This window comes from Hyla sarda, unplaced genomic scaffold (assembly GCF_029499605.1).
Source record: "Hyla sarda isolate aHylSar1 unplaced genomic scaffold, aHylSar1.hap1 scaffold_1388, whole genome shotgun sequence".
NCBI classification, from domain to species: Eukaryota; Metazoa; Chordata; class Amphibia; order Anura; family Hylidae; genus Hyla; species Hyla sarda.
This window is the reverse complement of record NW_026608017.1, coordinates 58,821-77,547: the sequence shown is the minus strand read 5'-3', so window position 1 is coordinate 77,547 and position 18,727 is coordinate 58,821. Positions and strand designations below refer to the sequence as shown.

General features: G+C 45.2%; 7 non-coding genes and 1 pseudogene across 7 annotated transcripts; all 8 read left to right on the top strand.

The window, feature by feature from the left end:
- Positions 1–1,774: 1,774 nt before the first annotated feature.
- On the top strand, positions 1,775–1,986 carry LOC130306711 (U2 spliceosomal RNA; annotated as a pseudogene).
- A 2,090-nt stretch (positions 1,987–4,076) lies between these two features.
- Positions 4,077–4,267, top strand: LOC130306698 (U2 spliceosomal RNA). Its single transcript, XR_008856024.1, has one exon. It is a non-coding gene; the product is annotated as a U2 spliceosomal RNA (small nuclear RNA).
- A 2,089-nt stretch (positions 4,268–6,356) lies between these two features.
- Positions 6,357–6,547, top strand: LOC130306697 (U2 spliceosomal RNA). Its single transcript, XR_008856022.1, has one exon. It is a non-coding gene; the product is annotated as a U2 spliceosomal RNA (small nuclear RNA).
- A 2,094-nt stretch (positions 6,548–8,641) lies between these two features.
- On the top strand, positions 8,642–8,832 carry LOC130306695 (U2 spliceosomal RNA). The gene has a single exon (XR_008856020.1). It is a non-coding gene; the product is annotated as a U2 spliceosomal RNA (small nuclear RNA).
- Positions 8,833–10,911: 2,079 nt separating this feature from the next.
- Positions 10,912–11,102, top strand: LOC130306703 (U2 spliceosomal RNA). Its single transcript, XR_008856029.1, has one exon. It is a non-coding gene; the product is annotated as a U2 spliceosomal RNA (small nuclear RNA).
- Positions 11,103–13,190: 2,088 nt separating this feature from the next.
- LOC130306705 (U2 spliceosomal RNA) lies at positions 13,191–13,381 on the top strand. The gene has a single exon (XR_008856031.1). It is a non-coding gene; the product is annotated as a U2 spliceosomal RNA (small nuclear RNA).
- A 2,088-nt stretch (positions 13,382–15,469) lies between these two features.
- On the top strand, positions 15,470–15,660 carry LOC130306704 (U2 spliceosomal RNA). Its single transcript, XR_008856030.1, has one exon. It is a non-coding gene; the product is annotated as a U2 spliceosomal RNA (small nuclear RNA).
- Positions 15,661–17,746: 2,086 nt separating this feature from the next.
- LOC130306696 (U2 spliceosomal RNA) lies at positions 17,747–17,937 on the top strand. Its single transcript, XR_008856021.1, has one exon. It is a non-coding gene; the product is annotated as a U2 spliceosomal RNA (small nuclear RNA).
- The last annotated feature ends 790 nt before the right edge of the window (positions 17,938–18,727 follow it).

Here is an 18,727-nt window from a genome sequence, read left to right as displayed (position 1 = left end):
TAGCGACACCAAATTAAGAAAAGGAAAGCTGGCGGTTTTATCCATAGATTTTGAAAAAGCTTTCGACAGGGTGTCACATTTTTATCTTTTTAAGGTTTTAGAGAAAATGGGTATACCTGATGGCTTTTTATTGTCTCTTAGAGCTTTTTATGATAACTGTACTAGTAAAATTTTAGTAAATGGTTTTAAGACACAGGGCGTGATTTTAAATTCCGGAGTGAAGCAGGGGTGTCCCTTGTCCCCACTACTCTTCATTTGCGCAATAGAGCCTCTTTTATGTACAATACGAAAGGATAAGCAGATCCATGGAGTCCCCCTGCCAGGAGGAGGGGGACTAGAGGCGAAGGTAGTGGGGTACATGGACGATGTTGCGGTGTTTTGCAGGGACACCCCATCGCTTCAGAAGACGCTAAAACAGATTCAATATTTTAATTGTGCCTCCGGTTTTAAAGTCAATTTTAACAAAAGTAACATTTTAAACATAGGCGGAATGCCTTTGTATGATGTGCCCGTCCCTGTGTCTGAGTCGGTGCAGATTTTAGGTGTCTCCTTTGACGAGTCTAATAATGGTTTTAATAGCTGGGACTTGGTGGCTCAAAAAATAAATAAGAAAATATGTATGTGGAACATGCGAGAACTTACAATGGAAGGGAAGGTTTTAGTTACAAAAATGGTGCTTTTACCTATTTTATTGTATTTAAGTCTGGTTTTCCCACCCCCCGAAATGGTTCTAAAGAAAATAACAAAAGCTTGTTTTACTTTCTTTTGGAGTTCTAAGAGCGAAAAATTAAAGAGACAAATTGTGATAAAACCGAACTCCAGGGGCGGTAAGGATTTTCCAGATTTTAAAGCTTTCCTTTTAATAAAGTTTTTTAGCATGTGTTTTACTACTGTTTTTAAAGATAGCTACTGGTCTTATTTTGTTCGTTTTAATACTGGTTATTTTATGCGGAGGAACGGCTGGTTTTCTACAGTTTTAAGTTGCCCTTATTCTTTGAATTTACCCCCTCAATACATGATTTTAGGAAAAATTTTAAACTTATATAATTTTAAAGGTAAAAGTGTTCAGGATCTGTGCAATAGCAAAAAACTACTAAAGGAAATAAAAGAAACCAGTACCGTGACTCCCATCAAAAATTTTAACGAACAGAAGTGTATACAGATTTGGAAGATGTTGAGTATTAATTATCTTTTTAATTCACAGAAGGACCTGGCCTGGAGCTGCGCACACGAGTGTCTTCCATGCCGGGCATTCCAGCACCGAAGAGGATTATCCAACTCTGCAACCTGCCCGAGGGAGGGATGCCGACAAGAGGAGACCGTGCACCATCTAATATGGACTTGTTTTTACTCGCAGAAAATATGGACAAAGATACTCCCTCTGGCAAAAAGGATAACTGGACTAAAAGACTTAAATATTGCAGTGGTTTTTTATGGTTGCCTGGAATGCCCAACACGGACTAAAGAGACTATTGCATGGAAGATCATAAACTGTGTGAAGGCAGCTCTGTGGAAGGCCAGGAATATTTTATTGTTCAAGCATGAGGTTTTATCTGTGAAGGACATTTTATCTATCTGTTTTTATGAAATGTACCAGTACTATCTTTTAGACAAGAAGAGATTTCCACTTTTATCTAGAAAATGGTTTTTAAAAGAATGGAATTCTATCTTGTAAAGCCACCAAGTGCCCATTTTATGTTTTAATATGTTGTAAATATGTTATTTATATGTAACTGTATTTATTGGCATATTTGCACAACTTTGTTAACATTATTTAATTTTTAATAAAGTTGGCCCCGTAAGGGTAGTCAAGTTAAAAAAAAAAAAAAAAAATCTGTTCTTATCAGTTTAATATCTGATACGTCCCCTATCTGGGGACCATATATTAAATGGATTTTTGAGAACGGGGGCCGATTTCGAAGCTTGCTTCCGTCGCCCTATGCATTGACCCGATATGGCAGTATCTTCAGGTACAGTGCACCACCCCCTTACAGGGTTAAAAAGAAAGATTCCTACTTTCATTGCTACCTGCTTGCTGGCTAGCCAGCTAGCCAGCCCTGTGGGCCTTGCTGCTGCTGCAGCCAAAAAACAAAAGGTGGTGCTGCTGCTGCTTCTGCTGCTTCTGCTTCTGCTTGTGTCTGGCCGCTGTTGGAGCGTCCAGGCACAGGACTTCTGCTGCTGCTGACTAAATGGCCTCCTTAATTGGATCATTTGAGTAGCCAGCACACCTGTGCAGGTAGGGCATGACATGATAGGCAGCTGCCTTGATAGCGGGTGGGTGCTGAATGTTCCTAATTGACAAAATAAGATTAATGCTTATGAAGAAATATAAAATCTCATCCCTTCCCCAATATCGCGCCACACCCCTACCCCTTAATTCCCTGGTTGAACTTGATGGACATATGTCTTTTTTCGACCGTACTAACTATGTAACTATGTAACATAACATGGGGGGGGGGGTCTCCTGGCTGTTCACACAGGTGTGTCATTGCTGTACATTGACCATGCATTGCTTCTGTGGTATTGCAAAGGCAAAGACAAATGCTTCCAGCCATCCATTGCACTAATGGATTGGTCATCAGCTGGCTATCTATGTCCCGCATCAATATAGACCAAAGTACAGAGGGTTAGGCTATGCTATTGTGCACCTACCTGATGCATCAGAAGGTGCGAGGCCCTTGCTAAATTCTGTGCACAGACTTTGAGATCTATACTTTAGACTGTATCTAAACCTGCTCCAACATGGACTGACATTCTGGCCTACTTTCAGCCGATGCGACTTGTCTGTCGCTGAACAGTCGCTTTTTATGTATTCAGCACCTATGTATAATGTTGTAAAAATGCTCTAGAAGCTAAAGTCGCAGAAATGTCACACATATTTGGCCTGCAACTTTCTGTGCGACAAATTCAGACAGGAAAAATCAGTATAAATCCTTAGAAAATTATCCCCCAGTGTCTCCATCTGCTGGCGGTATTGAATAAGCATTGCTGCACTGATGGGGTATGCATTAGACGAAAAAAAAGAAGAAAAAGAAGAATAATACGCCCAGAAAAGAGGCGAAAAGGAGAAAAACGTAAAAAAACGTGAAAAAAAAGTAAGAGGAAGAGAAGGGAAAAAAAGGTGGAAATGGGTTTAAAAGTGATTTCGGCGGAGAAATATATATATATATATATATATATATATATATATATATATATATATACGCGCACACACACACATATATATAAACGTATTCTCCGTTGAGATATTGCAGCCGCTGCTGTGTCCAGGCCCAGGAGCCTTAGCACTGTGCTGTGATGTCACTCAATACCACTGACATCACTAGGTGTAAACAACATCTCTCCTTTGCTGTGTATGTGACTATGGAGCTGTTTGGTGATGTCGTCTATTATGGCCTTCATAGAAGCAACAGGAGATTGTTGCATCCATCTAGAACCCTCAGAACTACAGTGCTATGATGTCACTCACTTCCACAGGCCTTGCAGAGTGTAAACAACAACAACCCAGCTTTGTTGTGTATGTAACCATAGGGATTTGTGATGTCACCTAGAACCTTCACAGCAGCGACAGCTTTATGAGGAGCATCAGCACTGCTCTGCCTGAGCAGAACCATCACCGCCATAGGTTGTCAAATAACCCGGGTTTAACCCACACAGGTAAGTCCAATGGGGTGCAGGCATGTCCTCTATGCTTACAGCTTCCCGTGGGTGTTGGTTTGATACCGTTTGGGGACAGCCAAGGAGGCATCTGCAGGCAACAAAGGTAGGTGTGTGCTTGTGTGTGTGTTTCCTATGCAGATCCTAAGCCCAGTGTCACATGCAAGTAGGAGGAGTAAGAAGGGTTCCTGGCAAATCCGGGTTATGGATTGCATTTAAAAAGGCCCCGTGGGAGTGCAATGGGCCCCTGTCTTGCTGCTTAGCAATAATGGTATGGCTTTAGGTTCTGCTGTGTGTACTGGTGGTTGACTGCCCCCCAGCCCAGAGTGTGCATGGAAAATTGTCTGGCAGCCTCCCTGACAGCAAGCAGTGATAGTGCCCATGAAGGGCACCTTGTTGGGCCCGCCCCTTTCACGGTTATCGCTTCTCGGCCTTTTGGCTAAGATCAAGTGTAGTATCTGTTCTTATCAGTTTAATATCTGATACGTCCCCTATCTGGGGACCATATATTAAATGGATTTTTGAGAACGGGGGCCGATTTCGAAGCTTGCTTCCGTCGCCCTATGCATTGACCCGATATGGCAGTATCTTCGGGTACAGTGCACCACCCCCTTACAGGGTTAAAAAGAAAGATTCCTACTTTCATTGCTACCTGCTTGCTGGCTAGCCAGCTAGCCAGCCCTGTGGGCCTTGCTGCTGCTGCTGCAGCCAAAAAACAAAAGGTGGTGCTGCTGCTGCTTCTGCTGCTTCTGCTTCTGCTTGTGTCTGGCCGCTGTTGGAGCGTCCAGGCACAGGACTTCTGCTGCTGCTGACTAAATGGCCTCCTTAATTGGATCATTTGAGTAGCCAGCACACCTGTGCAGGTAGGGCATGACATGATAGGCAGCTGCCTTGATAGCGGGTGGGTGCTGAATGTTCCTAATTGACAAAATAAGATTAATGCTTATGAAGAAATATAAAATCTCATCCCTTCCCCAATATCGCGCCACACCCCTACCCCTTAATTCCCTGGTTGAACTTGATGGACATATGTCTTTTTTCGACCGTACTAACTATGTAACTATGTAACATAACATGGGGGGGGGGGTCTCCTGGCTGTTCACACAGGTGTGTCATTGCTGTACATTGACCATGCATTGCTTCTGTGGTATTGCAAAGGCAAAGACAAATGCTTCCAGCCATCCATTGCACTAATGGATTGGTCATCAGCTGGCTATCTATGTCCCGCATCAATATAGACCAAAGTACAGAGGGTTAGGCTATGCTATTGTGCACCTACCTGATGCATCAGAAGGTGCGAGGCCCTTGCTAAATTCTGTGCACAGACTTTGAGATCTATACTTTAGACTGTATCTAAACCTGCTCCAACATGGACTGACATTCTGGCCTACTTTCAGCCGATGCGACTTGTCTGTCGCTGAACAGTCGCTTTTTATGTATTCAGCACCTATGTATAATGTTGTAAAAATGCTCTAGAAGCTAAAGTCGCAGAAATGTCACACATATTTGGCCTGCAACTTTCTGTGCGACAAATTCAGACAGGAAAAATCAGTATAAATCCTTAGAAAATTATCCCCCAGTGTCTCCATCTGCTGGCGGTATTGAATAAGCATTGCTGCACTGATGGGGTATGCATTAGACGAAAAAAAAGAAGAAAAAGAAGAATAATACGCCCAGAAAAGAGGCGAAAAGGAGAAAAACGTAAAAAAACGTGAAAAAAAAGTAAGAGGAAGAGAAGGGAAAAAAAGGTGGAAATGGGTTTAAAAGTGATTTCGGCGGAGAAATATATATATATATATATATATATATATATATATATATATATACGCGCACACACACACATATATATAAACGTATTCTCCGTTGAGATATTGCAGCCGCTGCTGTGTCCAGGCCCAGGAGCCTTAGCACTGTGCTGTGATGTCACTCAATACCACTGACATCACTAGGTGTAAACAACATCTCTCCTTTGCTGTGTATGTGACTATGGAGCTGTTTGGTGATGTCGTCTATTATGGCCTTCATAGAAGCAACAGGAGATTGTTGCATCCATCTAGAACCCTCAGAACTACAGTGCTATGATGTCACTCACTTCCACAGGCCTTGCAGAGTGTAAACAACAACAACCCAGCTTTGTTGTGTATGTAACCATAGGGATTTGTGATGTCACCTAGAACCTTCACAGCAGCGACAGCTTTATGAGGAGCATCAGCACTGCTCTGCCTGAGCAGAACCATCACCGCCATAGGTTGTCAAATAACCCGGGTTTAACCCACACAGGTAAGTCCAATGGGGTGCAGGCATGTCCTCTATGCTTACAGCTTCCCGTGGGTGTTGGTTTGATACCGTTTGGGGACAGCCAAGGAGGCATCTGCAGGCAACAAAGGTAGGTGTGTGCTTGTGTGTGTGTTTCCTATGCAGATCCTAAGCCCAGTGTCACATGCAAGTAGGAGGAGTAAGAAGGGTTCCTGGCAAATCCGGGTTATGGATTGCATTTAAAAAGGCCCCGTGGGAGTGCAATGGGCCCCTGTCTTGCTGCTTAGCAATAATGGTATGGGTTTAGGTTCTGCTGTGTGTACTGGTGGTTGACTGCCCCCCAGCCCAGAGTGTGCATGGAAAATTGTCTGGCAGCCTCCCTGACAGCAAGCAGTGATAGTGCCCATGAAGGGCACCTTGTTGGGCCCGCCCCTTTCACGGTTATCGCTTCTCGGCCTTTTGGCTAAGATCAAGTGTAGTATCTGTTCTTATCAGTTTAATATCTGATACGTCCCCTATCTGGGGACCATATATTAAATGGATTTTTGAGAACGGGGGCCGATTTCGAAGCTTGCTTCCGTCGCCCTATGCATTGACCCGATATGGCAGTATCTTCGGGTACAGTGCACCACCCCCTTACAGGGTTAAAAAGAAAGATTCCTACTTTCATTGCTACCTGCTTGCTGGCTAGCCAGCTAGCCAGCCCTGTGGGCCTTGCTGCTGCTGCTGCAGCCAAAAAACAAAAGGTGGTGCTGCTGCTGCTTCTGCTGCTTCTGCTTCTGCTTGTGTCTGGCCGCTGTTGGAGCGTCCAGGCACAGGACTTCTGCTGCTGCTGACTAAATGGCCTCCTTAATTGGATCATTTGAGTAGCCAGCACACCTGTGCAGGTAGGGCATGACATGATAGGCAGCTGCCTTGATAGCGGGTGGGTGCTGAATGTTCCTAATTGACAAAATAAGATTAATGCTTATGAAGAAATATAAAATCTCATCCCTTCCCCAATATCGCGCCACACCCCTACCCCTTAATTCCCTGGTTGAACTTGATGGACATATGTCTTTTTTCGACCGTACTAACTATGTAACTATGTAACATAACATGGGGGGGGGGGGGGGGTCTCCTGGCTGTTCACACAGGTGTGTCATTGCTGTACATTGACCATGCATTGCTTCTGTGGTATTGCAAAGGCAAAGACAAATGCTTCCAGCCATCCATTGCACTAATGGATTGGTCATCAGCTGGCTGTCTATGTCCCGCATCAATATAGACCAAAGTACAGAGGGTTAGGCTATGCTATTGTGCACCTACCTGATGCATCAGAAGGTGCGAGGCCCTTGCTAAATTCTGTGCACAGACTTTGAGATCTATACTTTAGACTGTATCTAAACCTGCTCCAACATGGACTGACATTCTGGCCTACTTTCAGCCGATGCGACTTGTCTGTCGCTGAACAGTCGCTTTTTATGTATTCAGCACCTATGTATAATGTTGTAAAAATGCTCTAGAAGCTAAAGTCGCAGAAATGTCACACATATTTGGCCTGCAACTTTCTGTGCGACAAATTCAGACAGGAAAAATCAGTATAAATCCTTAGAAAATTATCCCCCAGTGTCTCCATCTGCTGGCGGTATTGAATAAGCATTGCTGCACTGATGGGGTATGCATTAGACGAAAAAAAAGAAGAAAAAGAAGAATAATACGCCCAGAAAAGAGGCGAAAAGGAGAAAAATGTAAAAAAACGTGAAAAAAAAGTAAGAGGAAGAGAAGGGAAAAAAAGGTGGAAATGGGTTTAAAAGTGATTTCGGCGGAGAAATATATATATATATATATATATATATATATATATATATATATACGCGCACACACACACATATATATAAACGTATTCTCCGTTGAGATATTGCAGCCGCTGCTGTGTCCAGGCCCAGGAGCCTTAGCACTGTGCTGTGATGTCACTCAAAACCAGTGACATCACTAGGTGTAAACAACATCTCTCCTTTGCTGTGTATGTGACTATGGAGCTGTTTGGTGATGTCGTCTATTATGGCCTTCATAGAAGCAACAGGAGATTGTTGCATCCATCTAGAACCCTCAGAACTACAGTGCTATGATGTCACTCACTTCCACAGGCCTTGCAGAGTGTAAACAACAACAACCCAGCTTTGTTGTGTATGTAACCATAGGGATTTGTGATGTCACCTAGAACCTTCACAGCAGCGACAGCTTTATGAGGAGCATCAGCACTGCTCTGCCTGAGCAGAACCATCACCGCCATAGGTTGTCAAATAACCCGGGTTTAACCCACACAGGTAAGTCCAATGGGGTGCAGGCATGTCCTCTATGCTTACAGCTTCCCGTGGGTGTTGGTTTGATACCGTTTGGGGACAGCCAAGGAGGCATCTGCAGGCAACAAAGGTAGGTGTGTGCTTGTGTGTGTGTTTCCTATGCAGATCCTAAGCCCAGTGTCACATGCAAGTAGGAGGAGTAAGAAGGGTTCCTGGCAAATCCGGGTTATGGATTGCATTTAAAAAGGCCCCGTGGGAGTGCAATGGGCCCCTGTCTTGCTGCTTAGCAATAATGGTATGGGTTTAGGTTCTGCTGTGTGTACTGGTGGTTGACTGCCCCCCAGCCCAGAGTGTGCATGGAAAATTGTCTGGCAGCCTCCCTGACAGCAAGCAGTGATAGTGCCCATGAAGGGCACCTTGTTGGGCCCGCCCCTTTCACGGTTATCGCTTCTCGGCCTTTTGGCTAAGATCAAGTGTAGTATCTGTTCTTATCAGTTTAATATCTGATACGTCCCCTATCTGGGGACCATATATTAAATGGATTTTTGAGAACGGGGGCCGATTTCGAAGCTTGCTTCCGTCGCCCTATGCATTGACCCGATATGGCAGTATCTTCGGGTACAGTGCACCACCCCCTTACAGGGTTAAAAAGAAAGATTCCTACTTTCATTGCTACCTGCTTGCTGGCTAGCCAGCTAGCCAGCCCTGTGGGCCTTGCTGCTGCTGCAGCCAAAAAACAAAAGGTGGTGCTGCTGCTGCTTCTGCTTCTGCTTGTGTCTGGCCGCTGTTGGAGCGTCCAGGCACAGGACTTCTGCTGCTGCTGACTAAATGGCCTCCTTAATTGGATCATTTGAGTAGCCAGCACACCTGTGCAGGTAGGGCATGACATGATAGGCAGCTGCCTTGATAGCGGGTGGGTGCTGAATGTTCCTAATTGACAAAATAAGATTAATGCTTATGAAGAAATATAAAATCTCATCCCCTCCCCAATATCGCGCCACACCCCTACCCCTTAATTCCCTGGTTGAACTTGATGGACATATGTCTTTTTTCGACCGTACTAACTATGTAACTATGTAACATAACATGGGGGGGGGGGTCTCCTGGCTGTTCACACAGGTGTGTCATTGCTGTACATTGACCATGCATTGCTTCTGTGGTATTGCAAAGGCAAAGACAAATGCTTCCAGCCATCCATTGCACTAATGGATTGGTCATCAGCTGGCTGTCTATGTCCCGCATCAATATAGACCAAAGTACAGAGGGTTAGGCTATGCTATTGTGCACCTACCTGATGCATCAGAAGGTGCGAGGCCCTTGCTAAATTCTGTGCACAGACTTTGAGATCTATACTTTAGACTGTATCTAAACCTGCTCCAACATGGACTGACATTCTGGCCTACTTTCAGCCGATGCGACTTGTCTGTCGCTGAACAGTCGCTTTTTATGTATTCAGCACCTATGTATAATGTTGTAAAAATGCTCTAGAAGCTAAAGTCGCAGAAATGTCACACATATTTGGCCTGCAACTTTCTGTGCGACAAATTCAGACAGGAAAAATCAGTATAAATCCTTAGAAAATTATCCCCCAGTGTCTCCATCTGCTGGCGGTATTGAATAAGCATTGCTGCACTGATGGGGTATGCATTAGACGAAAAAAAAGAAGAAAAAGAAGAATAATACGCCCAGAAAAGAGGCGAAAAGGAGAAAAACGTAAAAAAACGTGAAAAAAAAGTAAGAGGAAGAGAAGGGAAAAAAAGGTGGAAATGGGTTTAAAAGTGATTTCGGCGGAGAAATATATATATATATATATATATATATATATATATATATATATACGCGCACACACACACATATATATATAAACGTATTCTCCGTTGAGATATTGCAGCCGCTGCTGTGTCCAGGCCCAGGAGCCTTAGCACTGTGCTGTGATGTCACTCAATACCACTGACATCACTAGGTGTAAACAACATCTCTCCTTTGCTGTGTATGTGACTATGGAGCTGTTTGGTGATGTCGTCTATTATGGCCTTCATAGAAGCAACAGGAGATTGTTGCATCCATCTAGAACCCTCAGAACTACAGTGCTATGATGTCACTCACTTCCACAGGCCTTGCAGAGTGTAAACAACAACAACCCAGCTTTGTTGTGTATGTAACCATAGGGATTTGTGATGTCACCTAGAACCTTCACAGCAGCGACAGCTTTATGAGGAGCATCAGCACTGCTCTGCCTGAGCAGAACCATCACCGCCATAGGTTGTCAAATAACCCGGGTTTAACCCACACAGGTAAGTCCAATGGGGTGCAGGCATGTCCTCTATGCTTACAGCTTCCCGTGGGTGTTGGTTTGATACCGTTTGGGGACAGCCAAGGAGGCATCTGCAGGCAACAAAGGTAGGTGTGTGCTTGTGTGTGTGTTTCCTATGCAGATCCTAAGCCCAGTGTCACATGCAAGTAGGAGGAGTAAGAAGGGTTCCTGGCAAATCCGGGTTATGGATTGCATTTAAAAAGGCCCCGTGGGAGTGCAATGGGCCCCTGTCTTGCTGCTTAGCAATAATGGTATGGGTTTAGGTTCTGCTGTGTGTACTGGTGGTTGACTGCCCCCCAGCCCAGAGTGTGCATGGAAAATTGTCTGGCAGCCTCCCTGACAGCAAGCAGTGATAGTGCCCATGAAGGGCACCTTGTTGGGCCCGCCCCTTTCACGGTTATCTCTTCTCGGCCTTTTGGCTAAGATCAAGTGTAGTATCTGTTCTTATCAGTTTAATATCTGATACGTCCCCTATCTGGGGACCATATATTAAATGGATTTTTGAGAACGGGGGCCGATTTCGAAGCTTGCTTCCGTCGCCCTATGCATTGACCCGATATGGCAGTATCTTCGGGTACAGTGCACCACCCCCTTACAGGGTTAAAAAGAAAGATTCCTACTTTCATTGCTACCTGCTTGCTGGCTAGCCAGCTAGCCAGCCCTGTGGGCCTTGCTGCTGCTGCAGCCAAAAAACAAAAGGTGGTGCTGCTGCTGCTTCTGCTGCTTCTGCTTCTGCTTGTGTCTGGCCGCTGTTGGAGCGTCCAGGCACAGGACTTCTGCTGCTGCTGACTAAATGGCCTCCTTAATTGGATCATTTGAGTAGCCAGCACACCTGTGCAGGTAGGGCATGACATGATAGGCAGCTGCCTTGATAGCGGGTGGGTGCTGAATGTTCCTAATTGACAAAATAAGATTAATGCTTATGAAGAAATATAAAATCTCATCCCTTCCCCAATATCGCGCCACACCCCTACCCCTTAATTCCCTGGTTGAACTTGATGGACATATGTCTTTTTTCGACCGTACTAACTATGTAACTATGTAACATAACATGGGGGGGGGGGGTCTCCTGGCTGTTCACACAGGTGTGTCATTGCTGTACATTGACCATGCATTGCTTCTGTGGTATTGCAAAGGCAAAGACAAATGCTTCCAGCCATCCATTGCACTAATGGATTGGTCATCAGCTGGCTGTCTATGTCCCGCATCAATATAGACCAAAGTACAGAGGGTTAGGCTATGCTATTGTGCACCTACCTGATGCATCAGAAGGTGCGAGGCCCTTGCTAAATTCTGTGCACAGACTTTGAGATCTATACTTTAGACTGTATCTAAACCTGCTCCAACATGGACTGACATTCTGGCCTACTTTCAGCCGATGCGACTTGTCTGTCGCTGAACAGTCGCTTTTTATGTATTCAGCACCTATGTATAATGTTGTAAAAATGCTCTAGAAGCTAAAGTCGCAGAAATGTCACACATATTTGGCCTGCAACTTTCTGTGCGACAAATTCAGACAGGAAAAATCAGTATAAATCCTTAGAAAATTATCCCCCAGTGTCTCCATCTGCTGGCGGTATTGAATAAGCATTGCTGCACTGATGGGGTATGCATTAGACGAAAAAAAAGAAGAAAAAGAAGAATAATACGCCCAGAAAAGAGGCGAAAAGGAGAAAAACGTAAAAAAAACGTGAAAAAAAAGTAAGAGGAAGAGAAGGGAAAAAAAGGTGGAAATGGGTTTAAAAGTGATTTCGGCGGAGAAATATATATATATATATATATATATATATATATATATATATATACGCGCACACACACACATATATATAAACGTATTCTCCGTTGAGATATTGCAGCCGCTGCTGTGTCCAGGCCCAGGAGCCTTAGCACTGTGCTGTGATGTCACTCAATACCACTGACATCACTAGGTGTAAACAACATCTCTCCTTTGCTGTGTATGTGACTATGGAGCTGTTTGGTGATGTCGTCTATTATGGCCTTCATAGAAGCAACAGGAGATTGTTGCATCCATCTAGAACCCTCAGAACTACAGTGCTATGATGTCACTCACTTCCACAGGCCTTGCAGAGTGTAAACAACAACAACCCAGCTTTGTTGTGTATGTAACCATAGGGATTTGTGATGTCACCTAGAACCTTCACAGCAGCGACAGCTTTATGAGGAGCATCAGCACTGCTCTGCCTGAGCAGAACCATCACCGCCATAGGTTGTCAAATAACCCGGGTTTAACCCACACAGGTAAGTCCAATGGGGTGCAGGCATGTCCTCTATGCTTACAGCTTCCCGTGGGTGTTGGTTTGATACCGTTTGGGGACAGCCAAGGAGGCATCTGCAGGCAACAAAGGTAGGTGTGTGCTTGTGTGTGTGTTTCCTATGCAGATCCTAAGCCCAGTGTCACATGCAAGTAGGAGGAGTAAGAAGGGTTCCTGGCAAATCCGGGTTATGGATTGCATTTAAAAAGGCCCCGTGGGAGTGCAATGGGCCCCTGTCTTGCTGCTTAGCAATAATGGTATGGGTTTAGGTTCTGCTGTGTGTACTGGTGGTTGACTGCCCCCCAGCCCAGAGTGTGCATGGAAAATTGTCTGGCAGCCTCCCTGACAGCAAGCAGTGATAGTGCCCATGAAGGGCACCTTGTTGGGCCCGCCCCTTTCACGGTTATCGCTTCTCGGCCTTTTGGCTAAGATCAAGTGTAGTATCTGTTCTTATCAGTTTAATATCTGATACGTCCCCTATCTGGGGACCATATATTAAATGGATTTTTGAGAACGGGGGCCGATTTCGAAGCTTGCTTCCGTCGCCCTATGCATTGACCCGATATGACAGTATCTTCGGGTACAGTGCACCACCCCCTTACAGGGTTAAAAAGAAAGATTCCTACTTTCATTGCTACCTGCTTGCTGGCTAGCCAGCTAGCCAGCCCTGTGGGCCTTGCTGCTGCTGCAGCCAAAAAACAAAAGGTGGTGCTGCTGCTGCTTCTGCTGCTTCTGCTTCTGCTTGTGTCTGGCCGCTGTTTGAGCGTCCAGGCACAGGACTTCTGCTGCTGCTGACTAAATGGCCTCCTTAATTGGATCATTTGAGTAGCCAGCACACCTGTGCAGGTAGGGCATGACATGATAGGCAGCTGCCTTGATAGCGGGTGGGTGCTGAATGTTCCTAATTGACAAAATAAGATTAATGCTTATGAAGAAATATAAAATCTCATCCCTTCCCCAATATCGCGCCACACCCCTACCCCTTAATTCCCTGGTTGAACTTGATGGACATATGTCTTTTTTCGACCGTACTAACTATGTAACTATGTAACATAACATGGGGGGGGGGGGGTCTCCTGGCTGTTCACACAGGTGTGTCATTGCTGTACATTGACCATGCATTGCTTCTGTGGTATTGCAAAGGCAAAGACAAATGCTTCCAGCCATCCATTGCACTAATGGATTGGTCATCAGCTGGCTGTCTATGTCCCGCATCAATATAGACCAAAGTACAGAGGGTTAGGCTATGCTATTGTGCACCTACCTGATGCATCAGAAGGTGCGAGGCCCTTGCTAAATTCTGTGCACAGACTTTGAGATCTATACTTTAGACTGTATCTAAACCTGCTCCAACATGGACTGACATTCTGGCCTACTTTCAGCCGATGCGACTTGTCTGTCGCTGAACAGTCGCTTTTTATGTATTCAGCACCTATGTATAATGTTGTAAAAATGCTCTAGAAGCTAAAGTCGCAGAAATGTCACACATATTTGGCCTGCAACTTTCTGTGCGACAAATTCAGACAGGAAAAATCAGTATAAATCCTTAGAAAATTATCCCCCAGTGTCTCCATCTGCTGGCGGTATTGAATAAGCATTGCTGCACTGATGGGGTATGCATTAGACGAAAAAAAAGAAGAAAAAGAAGAATAATACGCCCAGAAAAGAGGCGAAAAGGAGAAAAACGTAAAAAAACGTGAAAAAAAAGTAAGAGGAAGAGAAGGGAAAAAAAGGTGGAAATGGGTTTAAAAGTGATTTCGGCGGAGAAATATATATATATATATATATATATATATATATATATATATATACGCGCACACACACACATATATATAAACGTATTCTCCGTTGAGATATTGCAGCCGCTGCTGTGTCCAGGCCCAGGAGCCTTAGCACTGTGCTGTGATGTCACTCAATACCACTGACATCACTAGGTGTAAACAACATCTCTCCTTTGCTGTGTATGTGACTATGGAGCTGTTTGGTGATGTCGTCTATTATGGCCTTCATAGAAGCAACAGGAGATTGTTGCATCCATCTAGAACCCTCAGAACTACAGTGCTATGATGTCACTCACTTCCACAGGCCTTGCAGAGTGTAAACAACAACAACCCAGCTTTGTTGTGTATGTAACCATAGGGATTTGTGATGTCACCTAGAACCTTCACAGCAGCGACAGCTTTATGAGGAGCATCAGCACTGCTCTGCCTGAGCAGAACCATCACCGCCATAGGTTGTCAAATAACCCGGGTTTAACCCACACAGGTAAGTCCAATGGGGTGCAGGCATGTCCTCTATGCTTACAGCTTCCCGTGGGTGTTGGTTTGATACCGTTTGGGGACAGCCAAGGAGGCATCTGCAGGCAACAAAGGTAGGTGTGTGCTTGTGTGTGTGTTTCCTATGCAGATCCTAAGCCCAGTGTCACATGCAAGTAGGAGGAGTAAGAAGGGTTCCTGGCAAATCCGGGTTATGGATTGCATTTAAAAAGGCCCCGTGGGAGTGCAATGGGCCCCTGTCTTGCTGCTTAGCAATAATGGTATGGGTTTAGGTTCTGCTGTGTGTACTGGTGGTTGACTGCCCCCCAGCCCAGAGTGTGCATGGAAAATTGTCTGGCAGCCTCCCTGACAGCAAGCAGTGATAGTGCCCATGAAGGGCACCTTGTTGGGCCCGCCCCTTTCACGGTTATCGCTTCTCGGCCTTTTGGCTAAGATCAAGTGTAGTATCTGTTCTTATCAGTTTAATATCTGATACGTCCCCTATCTGGGGACCATATATTAAATGGATTTTTGAGAACGGGGGCCGATTTCGAAGCTTGCTTCCGTCGCCCTATGCATTGACCCGATATGACAGTATCTTCGGGTACAGTGCACCACCCCCTTACAGGGTTAAAAAGAAAGATTCCTACTTTCATTGCTACCTGCTTGCTTGCTGGCTAGCCAGCTAGCCAGCCCTGTGGGCCTTGCTGCTGCTGCAGCCAAAAAACAAAAGGTGGTGCTGCTGCTGCTTCTGCTGCTTCTGCTTCTGCTTGTGTCTGGCCGCTGTTGGAGCGTCCAGGCACAGGACTTCTGCTGCTGCTGACTAAATGGCCTCCTTAATTGGATCATTTGAGTAGCCAGCACACCTGTGCAGGTAGGGCATGACATGATAGGCAGCTGCCTTGATAGCGGGTGGGTGCTGAATGTTCCTAATTGACAAAATAAGATTAATGCTTATGAAGAAATATAAAATCTCATCGCTTCCCCAATATCGCGCCACACCCCTACCCCTTAATTCCCTGGTTGAACTTGATGGACATATGTCTTTTTTCGACCGTACTAACTATGTAACTATGTAACATAACATGGGGGGGGGGGGGGGTCTCCTGGCTGTTCACACAGGTGTGTCATTGCTGTACATTGACCATGCATTGCTTCTGTGGTATTGCAAAGGCAAAGACAAATGCTTCCAGCCATCCATTGCACTAATGGATTGGTCATCAGCTGGCTGTCTATGTCCCGCATCAATATAGACCAAAGTACAGAGGGTTAGGCTATGCTATTGTGCACCTACCTGATGCATCAGAAGGTGCGAGGCCCTTGCTAAATTCTGTGCACAGACTTTGAGATCTATACTTTAGACTGTATCTAAACCTGCTCCAACATGGACTGACATTCTGGCCTACTTTCAGCCGATGCGACTTGTCTGTCGCTGAACAGTCGCTTTTTATGTATTCAGCACCTATGTATAATGTTGTAAAAATGCTCTAGAAGCTAAAGTCGCAGAAATGTCACACATATCTGGCCTGCAACTTTCTGTGCGACAAATTCAGACAGGAAAAATCAGTATAAATCCTTAGAAAATTATCCCCCAGTGTCTCCATCTGCTGGCGGTATTGAATAAGCATTGCTGCACTGATGGGGTATGCATTAGACGAAAAAAAAGAAGAAAAAGAAGAATAATACGCCCAGAAAAGAGGCGAAAAGGAGAAAAACGTAAAAAAACTTGAAAAAAAAGTAAGAGGAAGAGAAGGGAAAAAAAGGTGGAAATGGGTTTAAAAGTGATTTTGGCGGAGAAATATATATATATATATATATATATATATATATATACGCGCACACACACACATATATATAAACGTATTCTCCGTTGAGATATTGCAGCCGCTGCTGTGTCCAGGCCCAGGAGCCTTAGCACTGTGCTGTGATGTCACTCAATACCACTGACATCACTAGGTGTAAACAACATCTCTCCTTTGCTGTGTATGTGACTATGGAGCTGTTTGGTGATGTCGTCTATTATGGCCTTCATAGAAGCAACAGGAGATTGTTGCATCCATCTAGAACCCTCAGAACTACAGTGCTATGATGTCACTCACTTCCACAGGCCTTGTAGAGTGTAAACAACAACAACCCAGCTTTGTTGTGTATGTAACCATAGGGATTTGTGATGTCACCTAGAACCTTCACAGCAGCGACAGCTTTATGAGGAGCATCAGCACTGCTCTGCCTGAGCAGAACCATCACCACCATAGGTTGTCAAATAACCCGGGTTTAACCCACACAGGTAAGTCCAATGGGGTGCAGGCATGTCCTCTATGCTTACAGCTTCCCGTGGGTGTTGGTTTGATACCGTTTGGGGACAGCCAAGGAGGCATCTGCAGGCAACAAAGGTAGGTGTGTGCTTGTGTGTGTGTTTCCTATGCAGATCCTAAGCCCAGTGTCACATGCAAGTAGGAGGAGTAAGAAGGGTTCCTGGCAAATCCGGGTTATGGATTGCATTTAAAAAGGCCCCGTGGGAGTGCAATGGGCCCCTGTCTTGCTGCTTAGCAATAATGGTATGGGTTTAGGTTCTGCTGTGTGTACTGGTGGTTGACTGCCCCCCAGCCCAGAGTGTGCATGGAAAATTGTCTGGCAGCCTCCCTGACAGCAAGCAGTGATAGTGCCCATGAAGGGCACCTTGTTGGGCCCGCCCCTTTCACGGTTATCGCTTCTCGGCCTTTTGGCTAAGATCAAGTGTAGTATCTGTTCTTATCAGTTTAATATCTGATACGTCCCCTATCTGGGGACCATATATTAAATGGATTTTTGAGAATGGGGGCCGATTTCGAAGCTTGCTTCCGTCGCCCTATGCATTGACCCGATATGGCAGTATCTTCGGGTACAGTGCACCACCCCCTTACAGGGTTAAAAAGAAAGATTCCTACTTTCATTGCTACCTGCTTGCTGGCTAGCCAGCTAGCCAGCCCTGTGGGCCTTGCTGCTGCTGCTGCAGCCAAAAAACAAAAGGTGGTGCTGCTGCTGCTTCTGCTGCTTCTGCTTCTGCTTGTGTCTGGCCGCTGTTGGAGCGTCCAGGCACAGGACTTCTGCTGCTGCTGACTAAATGGCCTCCTTAATTGGATCATTTGAGTAGCCAGCACACCTGTGCAGGTAGGGCATGACATGATAGGCAGCTGCCTTGATAGCGGGTGGGTGCTGAATGTTCCTAATTGACAAAATAAGATTAATGCTTATGAAGAAATATAAAATCTCATCCCTTCCCCAATATCGCGCCACACCCCTACCCCTTAATTCCCTGGTTGAACTTGATGGACATATGTCTTTTTTCGACCGTACTAACTATGTAACTATGTAACATAACATGGGGGGGGGGGGGGTCTCCTGGCTGTTCACACAGGTGTGTCATTGCTGTACATTGACCATGCATTGCTTCTGTGGTATTGCAAAGGCAAAGACAAATGCTTCCAGCCATCCATTGCACTAATGGATTGGTCATCAGCTGGCTGTCTATGTCCCGCATCAATATAGACCAAAGTACAGAGGGTTAGGCTATGCTATTGTGCACCTACCTGATGCATCAGAAGGTGCGAGGCCCTTGCTAAATTCTGTGCACAGACTTTGAGATCTATACTTTAGACTGTATCTAAACCTGCTCCAACATGGACTGACATTCTGGCCTACTTTCAG